We start from the raw sequence: 14,320 nt of genomic DNA on the forward strand, positions 1-14,320 counted from the left end.
TAAACCCAGTACAGCCCTAAGGGTATGTTCACAAGGCAGCGTCCGTTACGGCTGAATTTACGGTGCTGTTTTCAGGAGAAAACAGCACCGTAATTTCAGCCGTTATGGCATGTGCAGGTGTCTTTCGCTGCGTCCATTACGGACGTAATTGGAGCTGTTTTTCCATGGAGTCCATGGAAAACGGCTCCATTTACGTCTGAAGAAGTGACAGGCACTTCCTTGACGCGGGCGTCTATTTTACGCGCCGCCTTTTGACAGCGGCGCGTAAAAAAAATGACCGTCGGCACAGAACATCGTAAGACCCATTCAAATGAATGGGCAGATGTTTGCCGACGCTTTTGAGACGCATTTTCGGCCGTAATTCGGGGCTAAAACGCCAGAATTACGTCCGTAAATAGTGTGTGAGAACCCAGCCTAACAGTGACAATAGTCACTATAACAAGGCTGAGTGCCCCTGTATCTAGGGCTGCTGTGCTACAACAGTTAAAGTGGAAAAGAATAGTGTAAAAAAAAAAAGGAGAAAAAAAAATGAAATAATATAGTCCCCCATAGGTCTTTTCTGACCTTTCGGGGACAGACCGTAATAATAACAACAACAATAAAATTTTATTTAAAAAAAAACACACATAAAATCTCCTCTCCGCCAATGTCGTAATGTTAGCCCTGTAACCCAATTACCCTAAAATAGTTATGAAATATATACAAATTTACCTTAGACAATGAAAATCACAAATAAAATTCTATTTTGGGCGGGATTCACACGACCGGGTCGTTCCCGAGCCCGAGTGTCAGCCGGTAAAATCGGCCATTTTGCCCGGCCGGTTTGCATTAAGTTTTGCATCCGTGCCGGGCAGATCCGGACAGTGACATCAGCGGCAACTCCTGAAGGGGAATCCCCATGTGTTCGGGGATTCCGCTTCAGGAGTTTCCCCTGATGTCACTGCCCTGATATGGACAGAGACATCAAGCGCTCTGTCCAGGAGCGGAATCCCCGAAAACACGGGGATTCCGCTCCTTCAAGGAGCTAAAGTGCGGCTAGCACATAGCAGAGCGGGGAGATACCTCCCTGCTCTGCTATAGCGGCGTCGCTACAGTAGTAGCAGCCGCAGCAGCTGCTAGCGGCGCCATCGAAGGTGTCGCCGGGCCAGGGTGCTTTTCAAGCAGGGGAAGGGAGCCAGCGCAGCGCTCCCTTCCACCTGCTGTACACCCCGGCCCTGCCACACAGTGTACAGCGATGCCATTCGTCAGAATGGCATCAACTCCTCCTCCTCACATGCACTCTGCGCTGTGAGGAGGAGATAGAGCGCAAGCTCCGGAAAACCCAGCCATCACTCGGGACACATCCCGGTGATGGCCGTGTATTACCCGGCCCCATAGACTTCTATGGGAGCCGGGCGGCCGGGTACCCGGGCGAAGATAGAGCATGTCCTATTTTTTGACGGCCGGTTTTCCCGGCCGTCAAAAAATCGGTCGTGTGAATAGCCCCATTAGGGGTCTATTATTCCTAATGCAGCCGGGTGCCGGCCGATTTATGAACGGCCGGCACCCGGCCGGGAAACCCTGCCGTATGAATGAGGCCTTAGGGTAACGCCATATTAGCAGAAAAAAAATTGCTAAAAAGTGAAAAAATATATATTTTTTTACTATTTTCAAACTCTAAGGGTATGTTCACACGCTTAACAAAAAACGTCTGAAAATACGGAGCTGTTTTCAAGGGAAAACAGCCCCTGATTTTCAGACGTTTTTTGAGCAACTCGCGTTTTCTACGGCCGTTTTTGGAGCTGTTTTCATTGGAGTCTATGAGAAAACGGCTCCAATTACGTCCCAAGAAGTGTCCTGCACTTCTTTTGACGAGGCTGTAATTTTACGAGCCATCTTTTGACAGCGACGCGTAAAATGACAGGTCGTCGGCACAGAACATCGTAAAGCCCATTGCAAGCAATGGGCAGATGTTTGCCGACGTATTGGAAGCGTTTTTTCAGACGTAATTCGAGGCGTAAAACGCCTCCAATACGTCTGAAAATAGGTCGTGTGAACCCAGCCTAAGCCTAAAAATGCGAGAAAGAAAAAGAGCAAAAATATGCGTATTAAAATAAGAACAGAAGCCTGCATTGATTACGGAAAAAAAACATTGCAAAAATCTTGTCAGTGGCCCAACAAATAAAAACGTTATGGCCGTTTAACGAACGCATGTTAAATATGGCTAAACGGTGTCTGGCCCTGATCTGGTTCACCCCAATTACGGCATTTATACAGGGTCCTGAATGCATTCCTGTACATATCGTTTTTCAGTGGCAATATTTGTGTCACACTCATGCCAGACTATGCTAAATCAGCATTAGAAAAGGGTGCAGTGGCTCTTTAAGAGAAGCAGCACTCCCCCTAGCTCCTCACTCCATATTCAGGCTCAGTATGCAGCGCTCGTCCTGCATATATTATGTTCATGACGCAGCTGCAAAAAAATGTTCATGTAAAAACTGCATTCAACTTTATAAGAGGAGACGGCGGATTTGTGTATTTCCTTGTGTAACATTTCACTGCATGAGCCTCCAGCAGTCGGTGCCCGCACAAGACGGGGATACCAGATGATTAAATATTAATAAGAGGTGTCCCTGCTCTGCACCGAACCCTCGTTATATCCATGCAAATACCCCCATTGTGCGGAGCCCCGGCTACAAGTGCGCTGTGTGGGGAATTTATAATGAGCCGTCCCGGGTCACCGGAGCTGTGAGACCGCCACAAAGGCAGACGAGTATAAATCCCGCCGCCCGGAGCCGCCTTACGGGTGAGTAACAGTCTTCTCTCAGAACGGGGTTTCCGACTCGTTACAAACGAATTTAAATCGTTAAGCGAGAAAAAAAACGTTGTTTTTTTATTATTATTAATATGCAATGTTGTTAATTAGCATAATTTATATATTTATGATAAGGTTGGGGGCGGGGAGCACAGGCCGCCGTTTTGCATGGGTCGTGTTGTGACTGCAGGACACGGGGGAGAAGTGATGTGGTGAGGGGCGGGGGATAGAATAGAATAGAAGTAATGGAAAAAAAAGCGCCCGGCAGCCGTGGCGCGGAGGGATACCGTTGGCATTCGATTGAACTATTTAACTCTCTCACCTAAGCAGTGCACAGTGATAGTGATGGAAGTAACAATTCTAAACCCTGCAGATTGTAAGAGCAGTTATACAGGGTGGCGTTCTCTTACAATGTTCTATTAACTGTTTCCATTCCAGAGCACAGAAGGACATGTATTTTAGTTGCCCCATGTGGCAATATTGGTACATAATAATATGCACTTTTAAGTCGTCGGCAGTTGTATAAATGCATAAAGCAGGGCAATAGGTGCCACCAATGCATCAGAATGTTGACCTAAATCATTGCATGGCTTGCTCCAGGTGGACTCCATTTCAGGTGACTGCCGACCTTATTTATTTATCACTAACAAGTTCTGCAGTAAATCTAAAACTTTATTTACTCCCATTGGTCCTTGACACAAGTAGGACTCGACGTCTAAGGGTATGTTCACACGGCGGGGGTCCGTAACGGCTGAAATTACGGGGATGTTTCAGCCTGAAAACATCCCCGTAATTTCAGCCGTACCGGCATGTGCAGGCGCTTGAGCGCCGCGTCAAGTACGGCCGTAATTAGCGCAGCTATTCATTGGAGTCAATGAATAGCGGCTCCAATTACGGCCAAAGAAGTGACAGGTCACTTCTTCTACGCGGGCGTCTATTTACGCGCCGTCATTTGACAGCGGCGCGTAAATAATACGCCTCGTGTGAACAGACAAACGTCTGCCCATTGCTTTCAATGGGCAGATGTTTGTCAGCGCTATTGAGGCGCTATTTTCAGACGTAATTCGGGGCAAAAACGCCCGAATTACGTCCGTAAATAGGCCGTGTGAACATACCCTAATTCTTCGACCACAGGTGCCCGCACACTAGGGACAATTTTTCCCAAGCCTTTCCATATGTTTTTGGAATGTGTTAAGAGGCACACCAGTACCGAAGGTAATCCATGCCGATATCCGGAAAAACATGAAATTTCCGTTGGGTTTGAACCAATGGCACCGCTACTGCAACACAACAGTCCTAAACACTAAAGCCAACATGTATTGACTTCTATTGGAGTGCAACTAAAGAAAAAGACTCCTGCGACTCTCCCTCCCCATTCACACGAGCGTGAATCACGTCCGTGTGCTGTGTGTTGAAACAACGCACAGCACACGGCCCTATTGATTTCAATGGGACCGTTCACACATGCGTGAGTTTTCACGCAACGAGAGTCCGCTGTGTGAAAGACATTGCATGTCCCATATTGGTGCATTATCACGCACCTACGCGCCAATTGAAGTCAATGGGTGTTTGGTGCGTGATGTACGCATCAATTGAGTTGAAAATAAGTAAAAAAAAAAGAAGTGCTTTGCGAGTGCGTGAATAGCGCATACCCCTCGCAAAGCACACTGATGCATAACGCCACACACACGGACCCGATTCACGCACGTTTTTCATTTGCGTGAATCGGGCACGCTCGTGTGCATGAGGACTAATTCTGAGCATCATATGCCGCAAGTCTCATTGTATCCAAGACTGTCAGGGTGAGCCCTAGTTGTCACCCTCAAATATGGAGTATTCTGCAGAAAAGCAAGGGTTAATGTTGTGGGGGAGTGGTGGTGGAGGATGCGGGGAGAGGTCTGCAATGTGAGCTATAAATTATGTGCTCCTGGGCGGATGAGTCCTGCTGCCATGTCTGATTATGTATTCCTGAAGGGCTGAGCGATCATTAGCATGCTACTTACAAGTCACACTGTACCCATGCTTGACAGACAACTTGGAGTCTGCTCTATGAAATGCTGATGTGCACTGACGCTGTGCATTCCTATGTACTGCATTTTACGACTTGTTCGCTCTGAAATCACAGCACATTGTTAATGTCGACATAGCTGAAAGATTTGTCTGAAATTCTATTAAAAAGATGTTTACAAGCCCCACTTAACCTAATGAAATCCAGGCATTTTGTAGTTCACAAGGAGCTGCGTATGTGCTTTGGATTAAAGGTAGTTTTTATAGGATGTAATAAAGAAATTTGGACTCGGTTTAAGGGCAGCATAGTATGGGGACCGGTCTGGTCTACTGTTAGCCCAAACTAAACGAAAAAATATTGCGCCTTTTGGCCATTAGCTATTAAAGAATACAGCGGACTCAAAGTTTTAAGTCCACTGTATTTATGAAGGCGGTGCTCCTCCACCCTTCCTGCCAGTGATTGATGGCTGCCATGTATACATACAGAGGTTTTACAAAATCGCAGCAAAAATTACTGTAAATACACCCTAAACTGGGTTTTTATTGTAAACACTTTTTTCTAATTTTTATGTGAATAGCCATATAAAAACCCTGAACTATTCCAGTTTTTATACTAGCTTCTGAAACACACAAAATATGCTGATATTTCCTGTTTTCTGTAGCTCAATTGTCCGATTTGCCGGGTAGACTGGGACAGGGTCTGCAGAGTCATCCCGTTATCTTTAGAAGCTGCGGGATTTAGTTAAAATTTTGACTTTTGATGCATTTACGCCACTTTAACAAAGAGCGGGTGAGCTTAAAGGGGTTTTCCAGGGACACAAAATTTTTGACCTAATATTCTATGTAACTATTTTTTCAAATCTGACATGTTTCACTTTATGTGGAAATAACTTCGGAATGCTTTAACCTATCCAAGCGATTCTGATATTTTCTCATGACACATTGGACTTTATGTTACTGGCAAAATTTGCTCTATACATTCAGTATTTAAATGTGAAAAACACCAAAATTTAGCAAAAATTTGCATTGTTCTAAATTTAAATGTATCTGCTTGTAAGACAGGCAGTTAAACCACACAAAATAGTCGCTAATTAACATCATGTCTACATTAGATTGACATCATTTTTTGAACATCCTTTTAGTTTTCTAGGACGTTACAAGACTTAGAACTTTAGCAGCAATTTCTCACATTTTCAAGAAAATTTCAAAAGGCTATTTTTACAGGGGCCAGTTCAGTTGTGAAGTGGCTTTGAGGGCCTTATATATTAGAAACCTCCAAAAAGTCACTCCATTTTAAAAACTTCACCCCTCAAAGTATTCAAAACAGCATTTAGAAAGTTTCTTAACCCTTTAGATGTTTCACAGGAATTCAACCAAAGTATGAGGTGAAATTTACAAATTTCATTTTTTGTTGTTGCAGAAATTCATTTTTAATCCATTTTTTTGTAACGCAAAGTTTTACCAGAGAAACGCAACTCAATATTTATTGCCCAGGTTCTGCAGTTTTAGGAAATATCCCACATGTGGCCCGAGTGTGCTAATGGACTGAAGCATCGGCCTCTGAAGCATAGGAGCACCTAGTGGATTTTGGGCCTCCTTTTTATTATAATATATTTTAGGCACCATGTCAGATTTGAAGGGCTCTTGCGGTGCCAAAACAGTGGAAATCCCCCAAAATTGACCCCATTTGGGAAACCACACCCTTAAGGAAATTATCTAGGGGTTGTGAGCATTTTGACCCTACAGGTTTATTGCAGAAATTATTGGAAGTAGGCTGTAAAAATGGAAATCTACATTCTTTCAAAGAAAATGTAGGTTTAGCTAATTTTTTCTCATTTCCACAAGGACTAAAGAAGAAAAAGCTGTTTGGACACGCGGCAGGGCTTAGAAGGGAAAGAGCGCCATTTGGCTTTTGGAGCTTAAATTTAGCAGGAATTGTTTTCGGAGGCCATGTCGCATTTGCAAAGCCCCTGAGGGACCAAAACAGTGGAAACCCCCCACAAGTGGCCCCATTTTGGAAACGACACCCCTTGAGGAAATTATCTAGGGGTATAGTTAGCATTTTGACGCCGCAGGTTTTTTGCAAAATTTTCTCATTTCCACAAGGACTAAAGGAGAAAAAGCACCGCAAAATATGTTAATCAATTTCTCCCGAGTAAAACAGTACCCCATATGTGGTAATAAACGACTGTTTGGACACACGGCAGGGCTTTGAAGGGAAAGAGCGCAATTTGGTTTTGTGGCTCAAATTTAGCAGGAATGGTTTTTGGCGGCCATGTCACATTTGTAAAGCACCTGAGGGACCAAAACGGTAAAAACGCCCAAAAAGTGACTCCATTTAGGAAACTACACCCCTTGAGGAATTCATCTATGAATGTAGTGGTAATTTTGACCCCACAGGTGTTTCATAGAAATTATTAGAATTGGGCAGTAAAAATAAAAATAATCCCTTCGCTTCAATAAGACGTAGCTTTAGCTAAAAATTGTTCATTTTCTTAACAATTAAAAGAAAAAAAGAAACCCAACATTTGTAAAGCAACTTCTCTGGAGTACGGCAATACCCCATATGTGGTCATAAACTTCTGTTTGGGCACATGGCAAGGATCAGAAGAGAAGGAGCAGCATTTGGCTTTTGGAGCACAGATTTTGCTGGAATGGTTTCTTGACACCATGTCGCTTTTGCAAAGCCCCTAAGGTACCAGTACAGTGGAAACTACCCAAAAGGGACTCCATTTGTGATACTACACCCCTTGCAGAATTAATCTAGGGGTGTAGTGAGCATTTTGACCCCACAGGTTTTTCATAGATTTTATTTGAATTGGGTATTGAAAATAAATAAGACGTAGCTTTAGCGCAAAATTTTACATTTTCTCAAAAAATAAAGCAGAAAAAGTACCCCAACATTTGTTAAGCAATTTCTCCCGAGTATGGCAATACCCCATATGTGGTTATAAACTAATTTTTGGGCACACGGCAGGGCTCAGAAGGGAAGGAGAGCCATTTGGCTTTCAGAGTACAGATTTTGCTGGATTGGTTTCTGGTCGCTATGTCGCATTTGCAAAACCCCTGTGGGACCAAAACAGTGGAAACCCCCCAAAAGTTACCCCATTTTGGAAACTACATCCCTCAAGGTATTCATCTAGGGGTGTAGTGAGCATGTTAACCCCACAGGTGTTTTGCATAAATTAGTGTGCACTCGATATTGCAGAGTGAGGCCCCATGCACACGACCGTGCCCGCAATCACGGCCCGCGATTGCGGGCACAGCCAGCCGCTGACTGACAGCCGCATTTTCGGGCCGTGCTCCCATACAAAGTATGGTAGCACGGCCCGCAAAACGCGAAAGAACGGACATGTTCCATAATTCCCAGAACATTTCCACGGCACTGACACCCTTCCGTAGTGCTACGGAAAGGTGTCAGTGTTCAATGAAAGTGAATGGCTCCGTTTTTGCGGACCGCAATTGCGGTCCGCAAAAACTGAGGTTTTTTGCTGTCGTGTGCATGGGGCCTCAAAATGGGATTTTTCAATAGATATGCCAATATGTGGTGCCCAGCTTGAGCCACCATAACAAGACAGCTCTCTAATTATTATGCTGTGTTTCCCAGCTTTAGAATCACCCTACATGGGGCCCTAATCTTTTGTCTGGACATTTGACAGGGCTTAGGAGTGAGAGAGTACCATGCGAAATTGAGGGCTAATTTGGCGAGTTACACACAATTGGTTCACAATTGAAGAGGCTCAGATGGGAAATAATAAAAGAAACCCCCCAGAAGTGACCCCATTTTAGAAACTACACCCCTCAAGGCATTTATTAAGGGGTGTAGTGGGCATTTTAACCCCACAGGTCTTTTCCATAAATGAATGCGTTGCGGATTGTGCAAAGTAAAAATTAAAAATTTTTCCCCAGATATGCCAATTCAGTGGCAAGTATGTTGTGCCCAGCTAATGCCACTGTAGACACACACCGCAAAAATTGTTAAAAGGGTTCTCCCTGGTATGGCGGTGCCATATATGTGGAAGTAAACTGCTGTTTGGGCACACTGTAGGGCTCAGATGGTTGGGAGCGACATTTGGCTTTTGAAGCGTAGATTTTGCTTGGTAGTAGTTTTGTTTGAGTATTGCTGGTGTTTCCGTTTATAATGTGGGGCATATGTAAGCTGGGCAGAGTATATCAGGGGCATAGTCAGGTGGTATAATAATGAAGTAAACAATAAAATAATCCATAGATGTGTGTTACGCTGTGAAGCAATCCTTTCTGCACAGGCTGGTGTCGCACTGATAAATGGTGTCTTTACTTATCCCCCTTTTGGTCCACACTCCGCACCTTTGCAGGAGTTTTACTAGGAAGTGTTGTCCTGGTATAATACGGGCGCCCTCGCTTCTAGCAGATATGTTTGGGCCTTCCCCTTCCTGGTTCCCTAATTTTAGGGCCCCGATAAATCGCCTCTTGAAACAGACGAAATGTTCCCCTCTGATCTGCATAACAGCATATTTTTTATTTCCTGACTTATGGAAGCCTTGCATGCCATGAATAAGGACACGAGACGTGTCAGAAACGCGTAGGCACATTCCAACAAGGAAAACTTTGATCCTTTACCCATCACTCATCCCTATATTCTTCACATTGCAGAACTATCCTATTTAGTTCTTTTTATTGTTATGCCAATAAAATTGGAACAGGAGTTCCTTTTTACTTTCACCCAGCGCTGGATTTTGGTTCACTTTATTCTCCTGTTGTTTGCCGCTGGCCGTGCGGGAATCCGGGCGCTGTCTGTCCCCAGACACAACGAATGGTGAGCTGGAGGTCCTCCTCCCCCCCCTCTTCCCCACTTACAATTTCTTATGGAAGCCTTAACTAATTTTATTTTTTCATAGACATAGTGGTATAAGGGCTGTTTTTTTGCGGGACGAGCTGTAGTTATTATTGATACCATTTTGGGGTAGATGCGACTTTTTGATCACTTTTTATCCTATTATTTGAGAGGCAATATGACCAAAAAACAGCAATTTTGGCATCGTTTTTTATGGTTTTTTTTATACAGCGTTCACCATGCATTATAAATTACATGTTAACTTTATTCTGCGGGTCAGTACGATTCGGGCGATACCTAATTTATAGAACTTTTTTATATTTTACAACTTTTTGCACAATAAAATTACTTTTGTAAAAAGAATGGATTTTTTCTGTCGCCATTTTGTGAGAACCATAACTTTTTAATTTTTTAGTCGACGGAGCTGTATGGGGGCTTGTTTTTTGCAAGACGAGCTATAGTTTTTATAGGCATCATTTTTGGATACATGCGACTTTTTGATCACTTTTTATTTACATTTTTTTAGTGCAAAGTGACCAAAAAACTGAAATTCTGGCATTATGTTTTAAGTTTTTTTTTTACGTCCTGCACCGTGTGGAATAAATAGCATAATATTTTTATAGTTTAGGCCGTTATGGTCGCGGCGATACCAAATATGTATGGTTTATTTATTTTTTTCAATACTAAATGAAAAAGGGCGATTGTGTTTTATTTTATTACTTAAAACTTTTATTATATTTTTTACAACTTTTTTTCACTTTGTTTTACACTTTACTTTAGTCCCACTAGGGGACTTGAAGGTCCAACTGGCAGATTTTTTTTTTTATAATACATTGCACTACCTACGTAGTGGAATGTATTAGATCTGTCAGTCATTCACTGACAGCAAGCCGATTAGGCTTTGCCTCCGGGCGGGGCCTAATTGGCTTCCTTAATGGCAAACAGGAGGCCATTGTTAGGTCTCCTGTTGTCATAATAGCAGTTGGCAGTTGTGCGAATGTTGGGCACATCTGGCGATCTGCTAGCAACCACGCTGCATCTGAGGGGTTAATGGCAGGGATCGGAGCTAGTTCCGGTTCCTGCCGTTACAGGTGGATGTCAGCTGTAACATACAGCTGATATCCACCGCTGATAACGCCGGCTCATCTCCTGAGCCGGCGCCATCTTGTCGGTGGCTACGGAAGCCCTTTCAGGCCCCGCCTCCAGGCGGGAGCTGGAAGATTTCCGGGCTAAGCACACCGGGAGGCCAGTATTAGGCCTCCGGTTGCCATTGCAGCCACCGACACCCCGGCGTTTTCATTGCTGGGGTGTCGATGAGCTGCAAACACCTTAAATGCAGCAATCGCTTTTGACGGCTGCATTTAAGGGGTTAATGGCGGGGATCGAAGCTAACTTCAGTCCTCACCATTACAGCAGGATGTCAGCTGTAAGATACAGCTGACATCCGGGAATGATGGCACCGACTCAGCTTCTGAGCCGGTGCCATGCATTTGTCGTAAGTATACGAGATTTTGCGGGAAGCACTGGCTTTCCATGACGTATACTTACGACAAATGTCGGGAAGGGGTTAAGAACAAATTTGCATAACACTTAAAATGCTCATAACTTTGTCAAATAAATGTGTTTTTTAAAAAACAAAACAAAACGCATTACTTATCTACATTATAGCGCCTATTAGATTAGGTAGAAGACAGGGCAGTTATAAAATGGTGACAGAGCCTCTTTAAATCTGAAGACTTTACTTCCTAATCTCCCTACCTCTGCTCTGCCGGAAGTTCTGATTTTCATTTGTCTCTTTTATATATATATATATATATATATATATATAATCGTGCTGCTATTGAAGTGCAAGCAAAGAATGAACGGGGCGGACATGGAGGAGGCCATGGACCAATAGGATGCCTCAAATCCCCGGACTTCTGACGTACACCCAGGTTCGAGGCATCCTATTTGTCCACGGTTTCCTCAATGCCGCCTCTTTGATTAGGCCTCAGTGCCTGCCCCGTTTGCCTCTTATTAGTAAAACTCCTCAGTGCTTGTGCGCTGGACGGCCTGAGAAAAAAAAATGTCCTTGGAAAACCCCTTTAACTGCTTATGCAACTTCTGCTTATGTAACTACAACCAGCATAAAATAGCAGCAGAGATGTTCCCTGTACACAGACTGCACACTAAGGCTATGCCCACATGGCGGATTTTCCATTTGAAAAAATCTGCCGTGGAATTGACCGAGAAACTGTGTCAGAAATTCAAGGCCTGATCCTTGGATTTCTGCTGCGGTTTTGCAGTAAAAACTTCTGTGTTTCCGCATGGAGATTAGCTGCATTCAATGGAGGCTACCTGACTCGTGATAACTGTGGTTATCAGCAAGGCGGTTTGCAATTCCGCCAGCTGAAAATGCTTTGAACAACAGGGCGGTTTCCCATTGAAGACAATGGGAGGCTTGTTATATGCGTTTTTCACACTAATTCCGATGCGGAAAACGCGTTGGAATTAGCGTGAGATTTCAACCATATGAACAAGGCAATTCTTCTCCACACAGTAGACCCTCCCAGCTCAGAAACATTAAATCTCACGGAGCAGTCAAAATCTGCTGAGACTACTCACCGAGGTTCAGCTGAAGTTGTCTCCCTTTTTTAAAGGGTCAGAGCTTTTATAACTAAATTAGAGAGAACATTTTTTAAATCCAATAATGAAGTCTGGTTCAGAAGTATTTGGACAGTGACACAATTTTCCACCACAATGGAGTTGCAAAAAAAAAGCAATTAAGATGTTAATGAAGTGTAGACATTCAGCTTCAATTCATAGGGTTTAACAAAAAATATTGCATTAAAGAGGCTCTGTCACCAGATTATCAAATCCCTATCTCCTATTGCATGTGATCGGCGCTGCAATGTAGATAACAGTAACGTGTTTTGTTGTTTTTTTTTTAAAACGACAATTTTTGGCCAAGTTATGAGCAATTTTATATTTATGCAAATGAGCCTTTCTAATGTGTTTTCTCTTATTTCCAACTGGGCGTGTCTTGTGTTTGTAACATCTGGGCGTGTTTACTTGTTTTACTAGCTGGGCGTTGTGAATAGAAGTGTTTGTCAGCATCATATGTCAGCATCATACACTTCTATTCACAACGCCCAGCTAGTGAAACAAGTAAACACGCCCAGATGTTACAAACACAAGACACGCCCAGTTGGAAATAAGAGAAAACACGCCCAGTTGTCCATTAGAAAGGCTCATTTGCATAAATATAAAATTGCTCTTAACTTGGCCAAAAATGATAGTTTTTAAAAAAACAAACCGTTACTGTTATCTACATTGCAGCGCCGATCACATGCAATAGGAGATAGGGATTTGATAATCTGGTGACCGAGCCTCTTTAACCATTTAGAAATTACAGCAAGTTTTTTACATTGTCCATCGTTTTTCACAGGCTCAAAATTAATTGGACTATTGACTGATAAGCAATTTCATGGCGGGTATGGCCTAATCTCTCCTTATTTATGACAATGTAAGGGCCTGTTCACATCTGCTTTAGGCTTCCGTTAATCTTTTTCGTCAGAGGAACAGACAAACGGAAAGTATCGTTTCCGTTTGCATTTACCATTGATTTCAAAGCTATTTTTTTTTCGTTTCAGTTTGCATCAGTTTGGCTCCATTCCATTAGGTTTCTGCTATTTTGACGAAAAGAATAGCGTAGCACACTATCAATTCATTCTTAAACAAAAAAAACTGTACTGGCGAGATCAGCAACGCCAAACGGCCTTTAAGACCACAGAAAACAACTAATGAGGATAATCACAAAATTCTTTCCTTGGTATTTACTTTTTATTGATTTTTATAACGTAACAGTAAAAATAAATTCACATTGGCTACTAACAGTCACTTTGGTTGGTAATTTTTAATAGAAACAAGTATATATTGTTGATATCTCATTTTAGAAAACATATTTTGGTAACTTGTACAGATATACATCATCTATATAGTAGAAACATCAGAGGTCATGTAGTTGATCACTGAAACCAAAAGTCTCAGGCTCTTTCCTTTTGGAATTTAGCCCTGATGATTTCTGAATTTCCACATATGTGGACATATCAAAGAACAGAAACAAGAGATCAAGGTATAGGATAGACATAAACAATAAGAGGGAAGGAGTGAAGAGGTAAAAAAAAAATAGAGAGGTAGGGGAAAGTGAAAGTATATTTCTCTTCTGTGCTTTTTTCTTTTCTTCTCCTCCCTGCCTTCCCGGTCTGGCTAGTTAGTTCTTCCAGGGTCCCCAGATCTTATAAAATGTATCCGGTGTGTCTACCACCATATTGGTGAGTTGGTCATTAACCATTATCCACACAGTTCATTTTTGACCAGGTCCATCTAAATTGTTACCGTGTGTCATGACCTAGCTATCGCTAATTTGGCTACTAAAACAATATATTGGATAAGTCTTTACCAGTTCTGGAACAAGATTCTGTGAACCGATGAAACCAAGATGAACTTGTACCAGAATAATACGAAGAGAACAGTATGGAGAATGAAAGGAAGAAACTGGATCTCTGGTGCTTATTGATGATGTGACTGTGGATAGAAGTAGCAGGATGAATTCTGAAGTGTATGGAACAAGACTTTCTGCTCAGATTTATTCAAATCCTGCAGAAATCCTAGGACGGTGCTTCATGGCATAGATGAATAATGTGCTTCTTAAGGCAAATAAATGG

The 14,320-nt window shown here is 42.8% G+C and overlaps 1 protein-coding gene across 1 annotated transcript in view; it reads left to right on the top strand.

Moving 5' to 3' along the window:
• The first annotated feature begins 2,442 nt into the window (after window positions 1-2,442).
• POU6F1 (POU class 6 homeobox 1) overlaps window positions 2,443-14,320 on the top strand; it is a 132,054-nt gene continuing 120,176 nt past the window's right edge. The window contains exon 1 of the mRNA XM_075850146.1: window positions 2,443-2,785. The gene's annotated coding sequence lies outside the window, so the exon portion shown is untranslated. The remainder of the gene's footprint in view (window positions 2,786-14,320) is intronic.

Source organism: Rhinoderma darwinii, chromosome 2 (assembly GCF_050947455.1).
Source record: "Rhinoderma darwinii isolate aRhiDar2 chromosome 2, aRhiDar2.hap1, whole genome shotgun sequence".
NCBI classification, from domain to species: Eukaryota; Metazoa; Chordata; class Amphibia; order Anura; family Rhinodermatidae; genus Rhinoderma; species Rhinoderma darwinii.